The following is a 20,057-nucleotide window of genomic DNA, read 5'->3' on the forward strand; positions in this document are numbered from 1 at the left end:
GTCATGGCCGGAGAGCCTGTCGTGGTCAGGGGTAGAAGGGAAGCTGTTGCCAATAAGAGACCAACCACTGTTGAACTTTGTGTTAGGAACTGTTAAGTATTGTTGCCATAGGAGACATCAATCCTGCATGTGCAGAAGTGGCGCCTTGCTGGGGCCTTTCCCTGTATGGCTGTCCTCCTATTGAAGTTTCACCTACTCAGGGGTGTCTTAGGCCTAACCCTCTTTCTCTCAAAAGATATAAAGGATTGTTAAAAAAAATCCTCTTTTGCATCCAAGAAGTGTCTGGTGCCCAATGACTTTCACCATCTTTGCACCCACTATGCCTCACAATCCACTACATATTGAAGGATGACAGTTGTGTTTGGCCTTGAAGGTCCTCATTAGGCTGGAAGAGGTTAAAGACTTTGCTACAACTAGAGTCCCTGTCAGTAATGGATGCCAATTTAAAGCAACCATATGGTAAGTAAATATATACTTTATGATGATCAGAACATGAACTTTAGCAGTAACTTTAGCAGTTCTGCAAAGAAAAGTGGGCAAATATTGTCTAAGATGGCTTTCACACTGAGCCGCCCCGGGTATCAGCGGTAAAGCTGCGCTAATTTTAGCGGCGCTATTCGGCCAATAGCGGGGCAGTTTTAACCCCCGCTAGCTGCCGAAAACTGGTTAAATAAACCCGCAAAACACAGCCAGAGCGGTGTTTTACCAGAGGTATCGCAGCACTGCCCCGTTGATTTCCATGGGGAGTGGTGGAGGAGTGGTAGAGGAGCGGTGGAGGAGTGGTGGGGGAGCAGTGAGTTCACAGCTCCTTCAGTGCTCCAAAGAAGCTGCTGGCAGGACTTTTTGTGACGCCCTGCCAGCACACCTCTCTCAGGCCGCGTACACACGGGCGGATTGTCTGCCCAACTAAGTTCGTCAGACAATCCGACAGACAGTCCGTTCAACTTTTGAATGAACGGACTTGACCACACACGATGAACAGACAGTCCGCTGAAAGCTTGCGCGATGACGTGTACAGCACGTACGACGGGACTAGAAATACGACGTCCAATACACTGCAATGCAACCTTCGGCGTGTAAATCCTTTCTGAGCATGCGCCATACTTAGTCCGTCCAACTTGCCTACACACGAGCGGACTGTCCACTGAAACCAAGTTTGGACGGACAAAATTACGGAAATTCCGAAAGACTTAGTCCGTCAGACTGTCCGCTGAAAAAGTCCGCTGAAGTCCAAACACGAGCGGATTGTCCGCTGAAACGCGGTTCAGCGGATTAAGTTGGGCAGACAATCCGCCCGTGTGTACGCGGCCTCAGGCTTTCACACTGGAGTGAATGGAACCACTTTTTCAGGCGCTATACAGGCGCTATTTTTAGCGCTGTAGTGCCTGAAAAACGATGGCAGTGTGAAAGGAGTCTAAGTGTGCAAAGTTAGTAGAGACATATACCAACAGACTAAAGGCTGTCATTTAAGCAAAAGGTGGTTCAAAAAAATACTAACAAAAGGGGGTGATCCTTTTCCCAACTCAGTGATTCTGATGTTGATTTATTTTTTATTTTTCTTCTGACATGTTGGTGTTATATCTTTCACTTGGATGCTATAAGTTGCACTGAGTAAATACAGCTGGATAAAAAAAAAAACTGTGTCTGTCTTCATTTCAGGCTGCAAAGCAACAACGGAGGGGGTTCTTTTCTATACCCGCTGTACATAATGCTTTAGAAAACAAAACATAATTTATGTAGGGTTTACAGCTACTTTCAGCAAGTCCCCCCAGTCTAACATATTATTATTGTTATGATTATTATTATTATAATACAAGATTTATATAGCACCAACAGTTACAACATGAAGGCAGACAGTACAGTTACAATACCATTCAATACAGGAGTAATCAGAGGTACTTGCTCATTGGAGCTTACAATCTAGAAAGGCCTCAGATCTACTGTTGTCTACTGATGTCAGTTTGATGCCGCGTACACACGATTAAACAAGCGGGTGGAAAAGTCCGGCAAACTGAAGTCCGCCAGACAATCCCCCCGTGTGTAGCCTCCGGCATACTTTTTTGACCCAAAAGTACGGTGGACTTAGAAAGTAGTTTTGCACTCCAATCTTCCCGCCGGACTCGCATTTCGTTGGACAATCCGGCCGTGTGTGTGCCAGTCCGCCATACTTTTGAAATTAATGGACTTTTCCCGTCCGGAGAAAAGTCCGCTCATTTCGAGCGGGTCTCCAGGTAGGCGGGGCCTGTGAAGGAGACGTCGCTGGACCCGCCACCTGGTATGGACTTAAAGGGGAACCCCAACGCCGAAAAAAATCGGCGTGGGGGTCCCCCCAAGTCCACAACAGACCCTTGTCCGAGCACGCTACCCGGCCGGCCAGGAAAGGAGGGGCGAGCGAGCGCCCCCCCCCCCTCCTGAGCCGTACCAGGCCGCGTGCCCTCAACATGGGGGGTGCCTTGGGGAAGGGGGGCCTCGCGGCCCCCCCCACCCCAAAGCACCTTGTCCCCATGTTGATGAGGACAAGGGCCTCTTCCCAACAACCCTGGCTGTTGGTTGTCGGGGTCTGCGGGCGAGGGGCTTATCGGAATCCGGGAGCCCCCTCTAATAAGGGGGCCCCCGGATACCGGCCCCCCACCCTATGTGAATGAGTATGGGGTACAATGTACCCCTACCCATTCACCTGTAAAATAAAGTACAAAAAAAACGCAACACACAAGATAAAATAATTTATTGCACAGCTACGGGGGTCTTCCGTCTTCGGGGGTCTTCTCGCCGGACTCCTCCGCTATCTTCTTGTAGCTCTTTTGCTAGCGGAGGAGCCCGGCATTCTTCTTCGTCGCCGCGGCCTCTGATGGAGATCATAAAATAAATATGGACACATTTTCTAATCATGGGAATTTAGACTTTTCTATTCCCTTACAAATTCCTACAATATATAGAGTAAGTGTGTACAGGTGGTGCTATCTGTGACTTTGCTCTAGCAAGTCTAACAGAAGTAATTCAAAGGCCCCTTTTTGCCATTTTCTGAGTTCCATTGCACAGCATAGGTGACTGGCACTGAGAGTTTAGGAGGTTATTTAAATTTCTGATTGGTCCAGGTTTTAAAGGAATCTGTATCGGGAAAAGCTGCCCTCAGGTAATACCTCCTGTGTATGTATACTTGAAGACTTTATTTATAGAAGCATAGCCACATTGAAAAAGACAGTCGACTTTAACTCTTGTCAGCAGGTTGCTCATCCACAGTACTCAGGACAATATGTAAGCACTCACTGTAATTACTTATCTGAAGACTCAGCAAGTCATACGGGACTATTTTATCCTTGTTTCACTGAATACTAACTAGTCATCCAAGCAAAACTCTAAAGAAGAAAACTGCATGAAAACACACAGATTCGACACAGTCAGAGAAAATAGACAGAGCAAAACAAAAGTCTATTCAGTGCTATGCTCTTAGATAGTGTAGTCCCCCCTCCCTTGTTGCAGTTCTCCCCATTACATACAGAAAGCGTAGAAAAAAACTCATGAATCTACACAGTGCTTGAATGCCCAAGGCTGTCAGGATAAAGGACAATGAATGACAGCTGACTGTCAGCACAATTCTATAAAACTGACTTATCAATTCAATTTTTTTTATCAGACAAGGAGCGTTGACAAAGTAAATATATATTTTCTTATGTGTTAAATACATGGATCAGTATCTTGGCACCATGTGCCAAACAATCAGGTTTAGTTTTGGAATACATACTAATTACAAAGTTGAACTAACAATATATATATATATATATATATATATATATATCTTATTTATGCCTATAACTATAATAACTACTACTATGACTATTTTTATACTCCAGTCAGTATTGCTCCAGGCGGCTACTGTGCACCCACTGGCCGAGGGTGCTACTCAGACCTAAAAAATATCCAGGATGCTCTCTTGTACAATTCCAATAAACTTTATTGAATGCACAACATGGCATGTACTGTGATATGGACAGACCTCTATGATTAAAGTATAACTAAAGGCAAAACTTTTTTAAGTTTTTAAAGTTTTAGAGTGGAGAGGGATTAGAACATTTTTATTACTGTCTGTGCCTCCATTAGTGAGATTCTCCCTCACTATTTGTCCTGTTTACCATTATCAATGAAAGTGAAAGTAAAAGAAAATCCAAAATGTTGGTTTGTCCCCAGAAACGTAATAGAGGGGAAATCTTCCACTGGGGACACTAGTTTTGGTGTCCTGTGGGTCCCCAAAGAATTCCCTTAATTTGGAGGGATTTCTTCTAACTTCTTGTTTGTCTATGGGACAGGAAGTGAAGGGAAATCTCTGCAATGGGACACAGATGGTGAAAGTCTGACAGGGGTTATAACACTCCCCTGCTCTGTCTCTTTCCAAATAGAAAAAAAAGTGTTGCCTATAGTTCTACTTTTAGCGTTGATTGAGTACAAGATGCATCATCAGAAGAGTCATATCCAATAGAAGTGCATTACATACCACGTTTTGGATTCAAAAAAGCTTAGAAATATAATAATAGTAATTAAAAAAAGAGTTCAGCAGAGTATGACCAGGGTGTTTATTGTTTATGGCTAATAATATTTTTTCATGTAAACCTCGTCTTCAGAAAATCCCTCCATCCTTACCTACCTTTGTAAATCTCATCTTCCAGTACTGCTGGGAGGAAGACTCTACAGCGTGCCCTACATCACAGCCTAACTCCCATGAGCCCTTAGAACACACACACACACACACACACACACACACACACACACACACACACACACACACACACACACACACACACACATACACACACACATACATACACACATACATACATACATACATACATACATACATACATACATACACATACATACACACACACATACATACATACATACATACACATACATACACACATACATACATACATACATACATACATACACATACACACACACACATACATACATACATACAGTGTGTGGGGGGCTCGTTGGAATGCAGGCAAAGTGGGATGCTAATTTTTGGTGGTGATGGGAGCAGCTTACTTTAGTGCAATGATGCTACCCGCAGTCACAGAAAGACACTAGTACAGTTACACTCTAATCCAGGGATATGCAATTAGAGGACCTCCAGCTGTTGCAGAACTACAATTCCCATGAGGCATAGCAAGACCCTGACAACCACAAGCATGACATCCAGAGGCAGAGGCATGATGGGACTTGTAGTTTTGCAACAGCTGGAGGTCCGCTAATTGCATATCCCTGCTCTAATCGATATTTTGATTAAATAAAGCTTTTATGAAATAAATGCAGATACAAATCAGTGATAAGAACATGAGATTTCCTATGTGGTGGCGCTAAACTGAGCTCTATAGGAAGTCATGTAAGAGTATGGGGTGAAGGTAGCTGTGCATTTACTAATGCAACAAGGATGCCAGCAGCAGAGAGCAGGGATCTCCCTATCATTGCCTTAAACACACCAAGAGAGCAGGGGAAATGGATCAGGAATTTAGTGATTCCTCTGTTTCAAAAGTAGTGACGTGATGATATCAGAACAAGTATGGCGCATTGAAGTGACTGGTCACACCAGGACACACAGAGCCTACTAGGATGACTGGGCTTCTTAACAGGTAACACAGCTACAAGAACAGTTAGCAGTTAGCATTTCCACATGGGCTAGGGAAAGCAGAAGTCAGAGACAGCAAAAATAGAAAGCATGTAAGTAAAACATTGGCAATTGTATTTCATGTATATGAACTACATATTATACATCCTGTATAATAATAATAATAATAATAATAATAATAATAATAATAAACTATTTGTCATGCAAAACAGCTTTAATAATAAAACCAACATAACAAAAATGACATAAAAACAAAACAATAATTCTAATTGTCTAGCTAAGTTGTCTAGCTATGAAAAAAAATTATTTAGAGGTGATATAAGATAAGTGGAAAATCTCATACACTAAAAGTGATACTATTTTCAGTTTAATTTGCATATTATATACACATATAGCGAAGCATGCCAAACAAGCAAAGTGGGGGAATAGGTTTGGCGCTATACCGTTTAGTATTTAAAATTCAGATAAGCAATAAGCAAGAATTTTCCAGCGTGCTGGATAATAAAATAAAATAGAGAAAAAATAAAAATAAAAATAAATATGTGTTCACAACTGGTATAAATGTGCTTATCAACAAACTATCATTATATCTTAAAAAACATAAATGTCATAGAAATCATAAATTAATAAGCCATAAATTAATTAAAGCAACATACAGTTACTAAATGCCAATATTAAAGTGCAGAGTGCCAGTGACAAAATGCAAAAATATAATTGCTAGTAATGTGAAAAAAGGAACTATAAGGGTAAAAAGGTGAAAACCAATAGTATGAAGAATGAAATATAAAACATATAATATATATATAGTCCGATTATCTGTTCCATATATCGGGTCCTCACATAGTGCAACTGTGATTAAAAGTACGTGCAAAAAGTAATTACATAGGGTAAAAATGCGTAAAAATGCAAAAGGTGAACATTTTTTAAAATTTAAAAAGTAAAAAAAAAAAAAAAAAAAAAAAAATAACACTAAAGTTGAAAAGTAAAAAATAGAAAATCAAATAGAATAATGTCCCAAAAACTGGTGAGAAAAGTAGTGGGGTATCCTCTATAAGTGGAGGTGAAGGGAAGAGGGAAGGTGACTTCAACTGTTGCTCCCGGTGCTCTTTGACCACTTATGCAATTGCTCTCACCAGAGTTATGACCCGTATGACCCCCTAAACGGTATAGCGCCAAACCTATTCCCCCCCCCCACTTTACTTCTCTGTTTCCACCCTCATTGGGTTGATATTAAAATAGGGGCCGCTTTTACCAGAATCACAATCCATAGCGCGACCTAAACCCCCTTGTTCTTATCATGCCAAACAAGCAACCCCAAAATTCACAGGCAGCACATATTCTTTTTATTGTTCTGTCAGCCTGCTGCTTTTTCACAGAGCAGCAGGCACCAACAGCAGTGAGAGAAAGCCCTGAGCATCAGTCATCTCATATATACAGTATATATAGTTCATATATATTGTATATATAAAATCCTCTGGACAGCTAAGTCTAATAATGAGGTCTGGCTAACAGCTAAGATGTGGGCCTAGGAGCAGAGAATTAATCCCACTCAAATCTCTGGACTCCAAAACTTAGAACAGAACATATTAAGATCATGAGAAAACAAAAACCCAAAAGGCTCTCCCCATCTGTATGTGAGAAACAGAGAGAAAGAACTGATATACTTTCATTTGAAGATGTGCTTCATTTGACGGGAGCTTTGTGCCTAGACATTTTACTTCAGCTCACTATCAATTGTGATCAGTATCCTTTGCTGACCTGTGTAATTATCAGCTCTGATTAAAGTAAGTCAACCATTTTTTGACTGGAGATTTGTCATAATTTTTCTCATGGAAATATCATAGCGGGTTGTCAAAGTTTAAGACTTTCTCCAGCAGAAAACAGCATTATGCACTTCTAATACTTAGAAACAAATTTTATATCATTTTATTCAAGTGCCTTACATAATTATCACTAAAGAATATTTGTCTTTACGTGTTATTTCTATTCTAAGAGTTCAATTTTAAAAAAAAATAAGCTTCCACTTAGTAAGCACTAAGTTACTAACAGCACCTATTTTGACATTTTGTAACAGTTTTTTGTCATCACTTAGAATTTGTTTGTGAAATGAGAGCTCACCTGCCATTTTACAGCAGTAAGCCCAAAACCTAAGACATTGCAGCGTATTCATTATGGGTATTTATATAGCACTAAGAATGTAAATATATTTTGTACATTCACATCAGTCCCTGCCCTCAAGGTGCTTACAATCTAACGTCCCTGACTCACATTCATACAGGACATACACATTTTAGACAAGCCAATTAACCTACCAGCATATCTTTGGCTTGTGGGAAGAAACCAGAATATCCACAGAAACCCACACAAGCACAGGGAGAACATGCAAACTTGAGGCATATAGTGCTGTGGTTGGGATTTGAACCAATGACTCCAATGCTGCTAGGTGTAAGTGCTTGCCACTGTGCTGCCCATCATCTAGATGTGGTGGCTGCATCAGTTTTCTTTTATTAGGCTTTTTTTGGTCTGTTTTCATCAGATGATCTGGCCAGTAACACACCTCCTGTATTAGAGTGCCCCAACTCTGAATGCAGGAGGAAAGAGGGCACCTTTGGACAGCAGATTTATCAGTCTGGGGGTGCGTTAGATGTACTAGCAGATTCAAATACACTTTAATGAAGCCAAATTCCATCTAATTCTTTATAAACAGTGACAGCAAACTGATTTTTTTTCCTTTTGGTAGAATGGTTTTACATAAATAAATAAAAGCTGATCATTGTAAGCAATGCTGCTAGTGTTAAATGGTTTGTATCATCTCTGTCATCTCTGTAACTGATCCATTCTGCAGGAGAGCTTGTTTTTTTTTTTAAAACAACAAACTTACTGGCTGGAATTATCATATGTAGCATAATAGCAGGTGCAGATGACTGAAAATTATGAGACTGAGAAATGTATGATAAAATAAATAGTTTTGGTAATATGGAACAGTTCATATAATAGAATTTAAACTATGGATGGCCTCATGTTTCTTCTTTTACTGTACTGAATATTTTTTTTTTTTTAAGATTTCATTACTTCCAGATTGTAAGCTCTAATGAGCAGGGCCCTCTGATTCCTGCTGCATTGAATTGTATTGTAACTGTACTGTTTGCCCTCATGTTGCAAAGTGCTGCACAAACTGTTGGCGCTATATAAATCCTGTATAATGATAATAATTGGTAATTAAAAAAATTCTTATACATTAAAACAAAAACACTAGAACAGAATGACAGAATAACATTATTATAATTGTAATAAGGTTATGTGACCTAAAGAAAATTGCAAAATAGCCTCAGGTATAAATATAAATAAATATAAGTATATAAGTAAAAAAAAAAAATATATATATATATACATATATATATATATATATATATATATATATATATATATATATATATATATATATATATATATATATATATATATATAGATAGATAGACACTATAGTGTCAAAAGTATTGGGATTACGCACATAAGACCATCCTTTCAAAGTGGAAGTCCCCGCAGGCACCTACAACTGATCTTTGGAAGTGCTTAGTTATTGCAGAAATCCCATTATATGTTTACTTAAGAAGCAAGGGACTGCCCCAAAAAATGTCTCAGAGGTCTTTGATATTTGGATAGCCTCTACTGACACGGTCACATCTAATGATACACCATATTAATTCAGGGCGCCTGTTATTTTCCTGTTGGAAGTATAGTCATTTCATCTATGACATTTTCCCTATTTTTTTCATTACTAAAAATTTCACTGTAGAGGGTAATGGTTGTTATTGTATGTTCTTTTTTATGTTGTTACCTAAGCCTGGGTATGCCCAATAGGCTTTGTTTGGTGTTATACACTTATATGATTAATAAAGAGAATTTACGCACACATGCGCATTCCATTTAATTTAAATAATACACTATGCGTGTAAACATTTTTAACGTATAGTAGGGTAGTAGACAATGTCAGCAGAGAAATGGAAATGTTAGTAGGGCAGATATTGGTGTCAGTAGGGCAATGGACAGTGTAAGTAGGTTTTTATTTTTATAATTTTAATTTAGTAAAAATTTTTACACTTTTATTTTTGTATTATTTTTTACATTTTTTTAGGAGCTTTGGTGAAATATTAACAGGGGGAATCAGCACTGCATGAAGTGATTAGGGTGTGCCCAGGCACACCCAGCACAACCCTTGTGCATGCCTATGATTGTTGTGGTACAATACTGTAGCTCAATTAATTTGCCAGATGCTCCAGAAGTGCACTCATCTGTCTGTTGATGCACAAAATAGCACTAGCCCTTAGTGTGTGTACAAGCCAGTCTGAATTCCCCATAAAGGGGCTGATGTACTAGGCAACAAACTGCATCACAAATGTGGTTTGATGTTCACATAGAGCAACTGCAAGGACTATATCTGGTTGTAAGAAAGCAGAAAATAAAGAAAAATAACCACTTTACTATTTTATTTATGTTCTATTCATGTTGGTAAAAGCTTATCACTGATATTTATTTTGACAACATAACAACATTATAAATGTCTGCAAACCATGACACATTGTTTTGAAATGTGTTGGCATATGTGCAATAGAAAAGTACTAGCTGTTTGAATTCTTCATTTTTCTACATATCCAGAGTTTAAACTTGCATTACAGAAGCCATTAACTGCAAGCTCATTATAGCCTGTAATATAAAATCCTTTCAAGATGTTTAGAAGCTAATTTTTTTGCCTTTTTTGTCATTGTAACTCTTGTTAGATTTACCAAGTGCTATTAATAAACTAAAGATTTAATATTTATAATCCTATTATTCAATAATCCTATTAGTGTTACATTTGGACGATTTAAATATATTTCCACCTTAATCTCTGTTTGATCTTACATACTTCCCTTCAACATTGACACTTGGCTGACCCTCCAAATAGTTTGTCCTTTAAACACTGAAATTAGAAGGCATTATGCTTCAGCTTTCGCAATACAAATTTGCTCTAGTGGCATTAATACATGGGTGGTGTTAGCTCTTTAGAAAATATGCGTCAAAATTGTATATATCATAATAAGCTTTTCCATTGACCTGTGCTGTCATAAATGATCCGCATTTGCATTTTTATTACAAAGATTAAAAAGTAATATAAGAGCTGAAAATATAATCTAATACATTGCTAAAACAGAGATGCACATGTTAACCTTGCTAAAAAAAAAAATTTTTTTTCTTATTTTCCATCCTTCCTTTACCACCACCCTACGGGCAGAAATAAATATTTCCTTACCCTTTCCTCCCATGTGACCCTTCACAGTGTAGTATTCTAACAGTGGTAGAAGGGAGGTGAAGTATCGGTAAGAGAAATAAGACTTCTGTAGCTATACAAGAGCTATGTATTTTTACAATAACTACCAACGCAAAAAGACTGGAGCAGGAAGTTGAGCTGTGTTAGATATGTATTCCAAACAACACAAAAGATTCTGCCCAGGCATAGGGATTTACATGACTGTATCAAATCTAGGCTGGCATCTTAGTCCAGGAAGTAGATGATGAACCCTGGATGGTGCTTAAACAAAGTTGGCACTGGTCATCATAGACGATAAGTAAATTACAGCATTTTCAATGGGACTGTGATTAATTTCAGGGATAATAAATACCTGCAAAGTTGGCCATACACTTGTGGATTATCGAACAAACTATTATGAGAACATCCTGAAAATTCATACAAAAATTCTTAGTACATTCAATGACTAATATTTGCTTTTAACATTTGATTTTGGAAAGAATGGACTTTACCAAAAAAAAAAACATAAACTGTTAAAAATTAGTTAGTTCTAAAAAATGTTTCCATCCAACACCTTCAAAATTTATTGTCACTGCCGTTGAAAAACATACATCAATTTGACCACTTTAATGATTAGAAAGGAACGTTCTTAAAATTAAAATTTTTCGAATTAAATTCTTCCAGTGTAATCCAACTTTAGTGATAAAATGTATCACTAAAGCTGGATTACACTGGGAGAATTTCATTCATCATAAGAATGGTAACTCTACATTTGTGGGACAAAAAAATTGCAAATAAAGAAAAAATAATATAGCTTATACAATTGTGATACAATTCATATTGTAATTGAATGTTATTAAAAGCTACCTTTACTTTTCAATCTGCAGCTCTGTAATTTTTCTGAAAATGCAATGCAATTTGGCTACCTAAAGTTGTTCTGTACACAGAATACAGAACCCCCCCTCAACATATTTTCCAGCTTGTGTGGTTGGCTCACTGATTTTTAAGTCTGCTTAAGATAAAGATTTCAGGCATCCCCTGCACCAAAATTTTTATTTTTGGTGAGATATTTCCAAAAAGAAATCACATCTAATGGGATGCAAGCCCAGCAGCTTTCCTCATTAGTGCCCTGTAGGTGCACAGTTGATTGATAATTATGAAACCACTCCCATTAGACTCACTTTCCCACATTGGACACAGACAAACACAGAAGGATTTCTTCAGAATAACAAAAGGCAGGAATCTACAACAAAGTTTGCTGAAATCCTCGGAATGCATATAGATCAACCAGAGGGGAATGTGTTTTTCTCAACAAAAAACATGGAGTTACACTTTAAAGCTAACCTGACATGCATGAACTTAACATGAAAAAATATATCTTATGTTACATCCACTTTAAATCTGAATTCTGGCCAAACAGCTATTTTTAATGTTGATATTAGATCCCTGAACTAGCTTGCTGATTGGACAGTAAAGTAACAGAAGCAAGGTGATGAGGCAGTTTCTCTACTCTGCCTTCATGTAGGAATATCCCCTGCCTGGCAGAGGCCAGTTGTGTTAGCCAATGATACTGTATTACTTTGCACAGTGTAGTCAGTTTAACCTGACTACACTGTGCAAAGTAATACAGTATCATTGGCTAACACAACTGGCCTCTGCTCTCTCACTATAAATTCTGAATTGCAGAGGGCTGATAAAAACCAAAGTCTGCTACTTTACCAAAAGCAATTAAAGGCATCCTGATTTTTTCTTGTTAATTAGGACATAACTGAAACAAAAGGCATTTTAATATATGACCAAAGCTGAGTTTTAACTCATTCACTGGCTTAGAAAAAATTTAGGAAAAACTTTCCATGGCAACTTTATTAATAAAAGAAGCCAAATCTGAACTAGTTTGTCAGCTTTGCAAAGTATGTTATAAAACCAGCTTAGAATGCTTTTACTTATACTTTAAATGTTTTTTTTTATTTTCCGATCAACTCATGTTTTCCCTTTTCTGCATCAATATCACAGCGATTAGCATCCCGCTGATCATTTTCACCAAATACATTGTTACAAATGATATTTTAAGAATATAAAGTCATTACTGTCTATTTACACTCATATCCAATTTTCTGCTTCATGTACATTTACATGGCAACAGGAGTAAGAGAGAGCTTTGGATGAACTGAGTCATTATTTATTTAATTTATGTGATTTAATTCTTTATCTGCAAATGCAATATTATTAAATAAATCTGTGCTGATGCTACTGATTTTAGATCCATTTAAGTGGTGTTGCATAATCTTCTTGCTACTTTGGAAAATTTTAGACAGTTTTTGATGGGGTGGCGTGGCCACAGCAGATGTCCTACCTGGAGATCAACCTTGATTTAGCATACTTCAAACCAATATACTATATCATTTTGTGCAAGGTGAGGAGGGCAAAAAGGAATGGAAAACACTTCAGTGCAATACACAATAGAGGCTTCTTAGACAGAAGGTATTTGCATGCCTTTCTGGACATGTGAGCCACTATGGATGATGAGTTATTACATGCAGATTTACTATTCAAGGAACGACAGTGTAAAATTGAATATTCAGCTGATGAATAGCCACAACCCCAGTTTTACCAACTATAAGTGTGTTGAGCCAAGGTGTATTCTTGCTTGCAAGCCTATAAAGCCACTGAACTGGAGCATCCTGTGGCTATACCTATATTATTTTAAGACCACAAATGCTATGGCTATGCCAAGAGCAGGAAAAGGAGCCCAGCAGAGCATTACCATCAATAAACATTGCATTTGCTATTTGAAGATTATTTTCTTTTAAATACAAGTGTATATACACACATACATTTTTTATATAGCATCCCCCTAAGCTTGCCCTAAATTGTATTGTAACTGTACTGCTCCCCTTTATTTTGTAAAGCACTGTGCAAAACGTGGGTGCTATACAAATCCTATATAATAATAATAATATTCTGTAAATGAGAAGAAGAGGCATCTGAATCCTTATTATGTACACAATATTTTCTAACTGCCTGATTCAAAATATTTTTTTATTAATAAACATGACAGGAATTGTCAGGCAGCTCCTAAGCCGATATGCTTTACAAGTGATTGCATTGAAAGTGATAGGTATCTCCCATTGACAGCAAGAACTCTTGATTTGGCAATACACATCTTTCTTCAATTAGAGATACAGAAGAGAGCAGCTGCTTCTTGTAATATGCAGGAATTGAAATAGAAATCATTAGTAATAAGCCATCTCAAAACTTACCTGCTCTTACAATAGATGAGTTATTAACTCTGGCATCAATAGCTCATTTTTTTGCAAATGTTTGATTTTTCTCTTGCTAACAAAAGAAAATATTCAGAGGTTGTTTTGGAGAAAAAGATAACGTGAATCAGAGAAAAAAGCTTGATAAGTGAACAAAGATACTGAAATAATTGAATAATATTTTTTCTCCCACACATGTGATCTAAAAATAGAACAACATGACTTATGATGAAACCGTCCTCAGATACCTGTGCTGCACAGAAATAAGACATTTTTTCCTGCAGAACTTTGGAACTATTTGCTTCTTGATGTAAAAATGGTGACAGTAAAATGTAATTAAAGTGATATAAAATATTCACAATTTATTTATGACTGGGTCATATGCAGCACAGTTATCGGTTGTCTTCAGTGTCTTTTTATGTTACCAGAACAGAGGATCCTTTCATAGGTAGTAGAGGACCGATGGACATATGTAACTTTGGAGTGTAGAAACCCATCACAGAGAGGACATTTGTGTTGTCTGTGGACCAGGCCAGAGAGGAGACACAGGTCCTTCAGGTCTGATATGAACTTTAAGGTGATCACAGGTGAAAATAAAAAACACCACAAGGTCCTTCTCAGACTCTATACCACTGATGTGGATTTAAAGGAGGATCCCACAGAAAAATCAGGGAAAAAAAGGGTGGGGTCCCCCCAAAATATTCATTTCAGCCCCGTATCTGTGAATACAGCCTAGCAAGCCAGAAATGGAAAAAAGGAAAAGGAAAATGGTAGAGTTTGCAGCCTCTGGGATTATTCTCTAGGACACGGGTCTGGTATAGATGAAGGGATTCCCCGGCCTTTTTTCTTTACAAACAGGAGTAAAGTGGCTGAATCTGCTAATTGTCAGCAATTGAAATGGCTTTTCTTTTATAAATGTCAGTTTCACTACAGTAGACTGCATACGTCATACACAACCTTTGCATTTTTAATGTTTCACTTTAATCATTTATAACATTGCTGCTCCCTGACAAACAAAATATTTTGTTTTATTTTTTTATTTTTGTTGCTTGATTGGTAATCATTCGTTTGACAATCCCTTGTCCATTACCTTTGAAATGTCCAGAACTGGTTCTAACATTCAGCTCCCATTGACAACGGGGTTCAAATTCTGTATTGAAACTTGTACTGCACTGTAATGTGCACCAAGCCTGCCTCTATCCCAAGCCAGGTAAGTTCAGCTCATCCCTACGGGGGATCTGAGTGGGAATCAGTGGCACTGACAGCAGGAAATGATTTACAGACTTAGTTTACATTTATTACTTCATTTTAATTGTTTATAACAGTAACAGGGTTGCTTACCTGTTCACTGTCAGAGTAATTTAGAGTAATTTTTGCATTTTTTGCAACATGTTAAAAGTTTCATTTTAGGCCTGAAGATTAGTTAAAGCCCTCAAAATATGATATATGTTATAAAAAAAAGCAGAAACCCTGGATAATGAAATGGTGGCAACTGCAACATGATATTATGCCCACTATTTATCACATCCATATTTTGAATAAAAAATACAACTTAATTTTACTGCACACAAACACAACATATTCCCCAATTGTTTGGTAAACTATAAAAAAAAGAAGTTGTATCAATTAAATAGATACAGAACATGTCAAGCCTTACAATTTAAAAGGCTATACAGGTCATCAGTTTAGTGATAACCACAAATGATGGTCCACTCCTAGGATTAGTAATCTGATTCCAACATGCATGTCGATACCTAATATGTGTAGAAGAATTATATGTGCATGCAAGTGGGAACAGGGGGCCTTAAAAGGTGTTTTTGCTGTTTTCTTATTGATTTTACTAAACTTTTTTTTTTTTTTTACTTAATTTTATTGCTATCACATAGGGGGCTAGAAACAAGGAAATGATAGGTTCACTTTAATGAGGCAATAGGGGTTCTCTAATATCTACCCTGTGTTTTACTTACTGTAAGCATATTAAGCACAGATCATGCTTAATTGGCTTCTTCCATGGCTGAAATGGCTAGGGTGATGAAATGTTTATTGCTTTCAGTGCAGGACGATCAGTTAATGAATGTTCACTGATCATCCTCCACTCTCCCCTCTCCCCACTCACACCCATTATATATATCCCAGAAACCCAGGATGAGCAACAGGACCCAGGATACATGGCGGGGGGGGGGGGGTTCAGGTGAAGAAATTACCCATTATTGCACCTCTAATGCCCTGTACACGCGGTCAGAAATTCTGACGGAAAAGGTCAGATCGGATTATATTGTTAGAAAATCCGATTGTGTGTGGGCTCTATCTTTCCGACGGAAAAAAATTGAGAGCAGGATCTAAAATTTTATGACAAAATAATCCAATCTGACTTTTTCCAATCGTTTGTAGATAATTCCGATTGGACAAAGTGCCACGCATGCTCAGATCAAATTACAAGACCAAAGCTATCCGTCGTATGCAACAAACGTCACCACGTTCCGAACAATCGGATTTTCCGACAACTTTGTCCGACCAGTGTATGCTACACGAGTTTCGGACAAAATGAGTCGGAAAAAATCAGACGGATTTTGTGGTCAGAATGTCCAACCGTGTGTACAAGGCATAAGAGTGACTGGGCCCCTGTACAGAGCTTGTGTTGCATCTTATTTCTGCTATTTTTTATTATTAAAATACCAGATTTCTGTAGCATGAATAGTTTGTGAAGGACTTTACAATGTGAAGGGAGGAGATACAGTTACAATATAATTCAAGACATCTGTTAGAAGGGCCCTGCTTGGGAGAGCTTGCAATCTAATAGGGAGGTGTAAGTGGTACACAAGGTAATATCTGTGGTAGGATCAGTTAATAAAGAAACACCAATTTTACAAATTAGTGAAGCATTAAACAGAGGTTTCTTTGAAAAAACAAACAAACATTAAAACATCAGAAAGTTCACAAAATGTACTTTAACTGCTTAAGGACCGCCTCCTGCACATATACATCGGCAGAATGGCACGGCTGGGTACAATCACGTACTTGTATGTGGCTCTTTAAGTGCCCAGACGTGGATCAGGAGCGTGCCGCCAGCGGCGCGCTCCCGACCCGGTCCTGAGCTCCGTGACCGTGGCTGCGGGACGCTGGTTTCCCGCAATCGGGTCACAGAGCTGAAGAACGAGGAGAGGTCTGTGTAAACAAACCTCTCCCTGTGCTTCCTACTGTGGCTGTCACCGAACGTCTGTTCCCTGTTATAGCAAAAGACGATCAGTGACGTCACATGCCAGGCCACGGCCCCTACAATAAAAAAAACACATAACGTCACCCATAACCCCTCCTCGCCCCCTAGTGGTTAACTCCTTCACTGCCAGTGTCATTTACACAGGAATCGGTGCATTTAAATAGCACTGATTGCTGTATAAATGACAATGGTCCTAAAAATGTGTCAAAAATGTCCGATGTGTCCGCCATAATGTCGCAGTCACAATAAAAATCACTGATCACCGCCATTACTAGTAAAAAAAAATATTAATAAAAATGCTATAAAACTATCCCCTATTTTGTAAACGCTATAACTTTTGCGCAAACCAATCAATAATCGCTAATTGCGATTTTTTTTTTACCAAAAATATGTAGAAGAATACGTATCAGCCTAAACTGAGGAAATTTTTCTTTTTTTATATATTTTTGGGGGATATTTATTATAGCAAAAAGTTAAAAATATTGAATTTTTTTCAAAATTGTAGATCTATTTTTGTTTATAGCGCAAAAAATAAAAACCGCAGATGTGATCAAATACCACCAAAGAAAGCTCTATTTGTGGGAAAAAAGGGATGCCAATTTTGTTTGGGAGCCACGTTGCATGTTCGCACAATTGTCAGTTAAAGCGACGCAGTGCCGAATCGCAAAAAGGGGCTTGGTCCTTTGGCTGCAAATTGGTCCGGGGCTTAAGTGGTTAAAGGGTAAGGAAACTTTCAAACAAAAACATTATGTTTAGAGTCTATGTCCAGAATACAGAATCTACTGTCTGTGGTGCACAGTTTGGCCCGTTGAAAAAGTCAATTAAGCTGATGCATCTCCCTATGCTATAGGAGTCTGTAGGATAGTACATATGTGGATGGTGGCTAAAGAAGTTGGTGTGAGGTATGTGAGCAATGTCGCAAACTGTGGTGGCAGGATCTTCATTACTATGGAATTTTGAGGGGAGAGGGTGGGCTACATAAGCTGGGGTTGTGAGGGTGGCTAATAGATTAAGGCATATTTCTTTGAAAGTTTCTTTAATTGTTATTATGAGTTCTTTGTAATCTCCTTTAAAACAAAGGCAGAAACACTTTCATATAGGATCATTTGGAGGAAGAAGAAGAAGGAAGAAGGAAGCACTTCCTGAGGCTTGTGTTGTGTAATGTCCTCTTTTTCCTGTATCAACAATCATATTCAAATATCGCAGGCAGGATTGAATCTGATGTAAGGTGTACCTACTGTATTTTTCTATTAGGCTTTCTGCATGTGACAGACAACAAGGAGGGTGTTCCCGAATCACATGTAGGCGTGTGATTAAATAACAATAATACAAATAGTAGTATAAAAAACGCATGAATACTCCATTCCTGGACCTGCGCAAACTCGGTGACGTCAGCATGTCAATCAGCCATTTCATGAAGTGGAGGCATTTCTTTCGAGATCACATACCATTCTGGTGATTGGAAGTGCACTGTGGGATTTATTGGATTTATTTATCACTGTGTGGACTGTTTGCTGTGTTTTTTCCTTTTCTCTTTTCAAATTATATAGTGCAACTTTATTTTTGTACTATTTGACTTTGGCTGTGTATCTCACAGAAGAGTTGCCACTGTAAGGTTACTGAATTTATGTTTATTTTGGGATAGTGTAGTATTTACCATTTGAACGATTAAATACTCATTTATTAAGCTGCATATAAGCTAGCAGGGTGGTCAGTGAAGACCTTGTTAGGGATGTATGTTGTTCAAGAGTCATAATTTTTTAGAATTAGATTAGAATTGAACCAGACATGAACTAGCTCAGCCTTTAATCCTTTCCTACTCACTGATCATAACTAGCTCACATTTACCCTCCATCTCTCCCTCCCTGAAACTTACTCTGCTGACATTTTCACAATTTAAACTTCCATTCTCTTTCTGGCTCTCTACAACCTCTTATTATTAAGGGTCTGATGCCTGAAACATCACATACCACAGACTAAAATCATTTGAAGATGTATTATTAGAAGTGATGGTCATCAGGACACAAAAGTTTTATGATGTTGTTAATACATTCCTATCTATGCTATCTATCAGTCACTAGATAAAAACTGTGAAACTCAGTGTGACCTTTCTTCAACATAGAACAGTGACAGCAGAAAAAAGGCCAAGTGGTCCATCATGTCTGCCCCATTTTTTTTTTATAAATTTTTTGTTAATTATTTTGTCTAGATCTGTGAGGAAGCTTCACCCTTACATGGTCATGGGTGAAGTCCTCATCTTTACAGCAGAGGGGCAGGAGAAGCTGTCAGAAACGTATGGTCCAGTTAAGTTTACCACCATGGACTTGGGGCAGAGAAAGATCGGTGAGTGTACCACAGTGGAGTGCTGAATGTGGAGACATGCCAGGAAGTCTGGGAGGGAACCTCATCCTTACACGGTCATGGATGAAGTCCTAATCTTTACACGGTCATAAATGAGGAATCCTGAAACAGAGGAGAGACTGTGGGAATAATTTCAAATCGATGCGGTACGAGGGTGCAGGATTTGCAGGATGGACTAGCTAGGAACAGTAGTCTACCATTCAGCGCATGTTACTAAACTACTAGGCTTCCGGGAAGAGGTACTGCAGACCTCTGGCCTAGTAGCAGGAACCAATCAGAGTCAGCATTAGAGACTATTCAGAGTGG

Source organism: Lithobates pipiens, unplaced genomic scaffold, assembly GCF_037356315.1.
Source record: "Lithobates pipiens isolate NorthernLeopardFrog02 unplaced genomic scaffold, aLitPip1_a1.2 Scaffold_3, whole genome shotgun sequence".
Classification (NCBI taxonomy): Eukaryota; Metazoa; Chordata; class Amphibia; order Anura; family Ranidae; genus Lithobates; species Lithobates pipiens.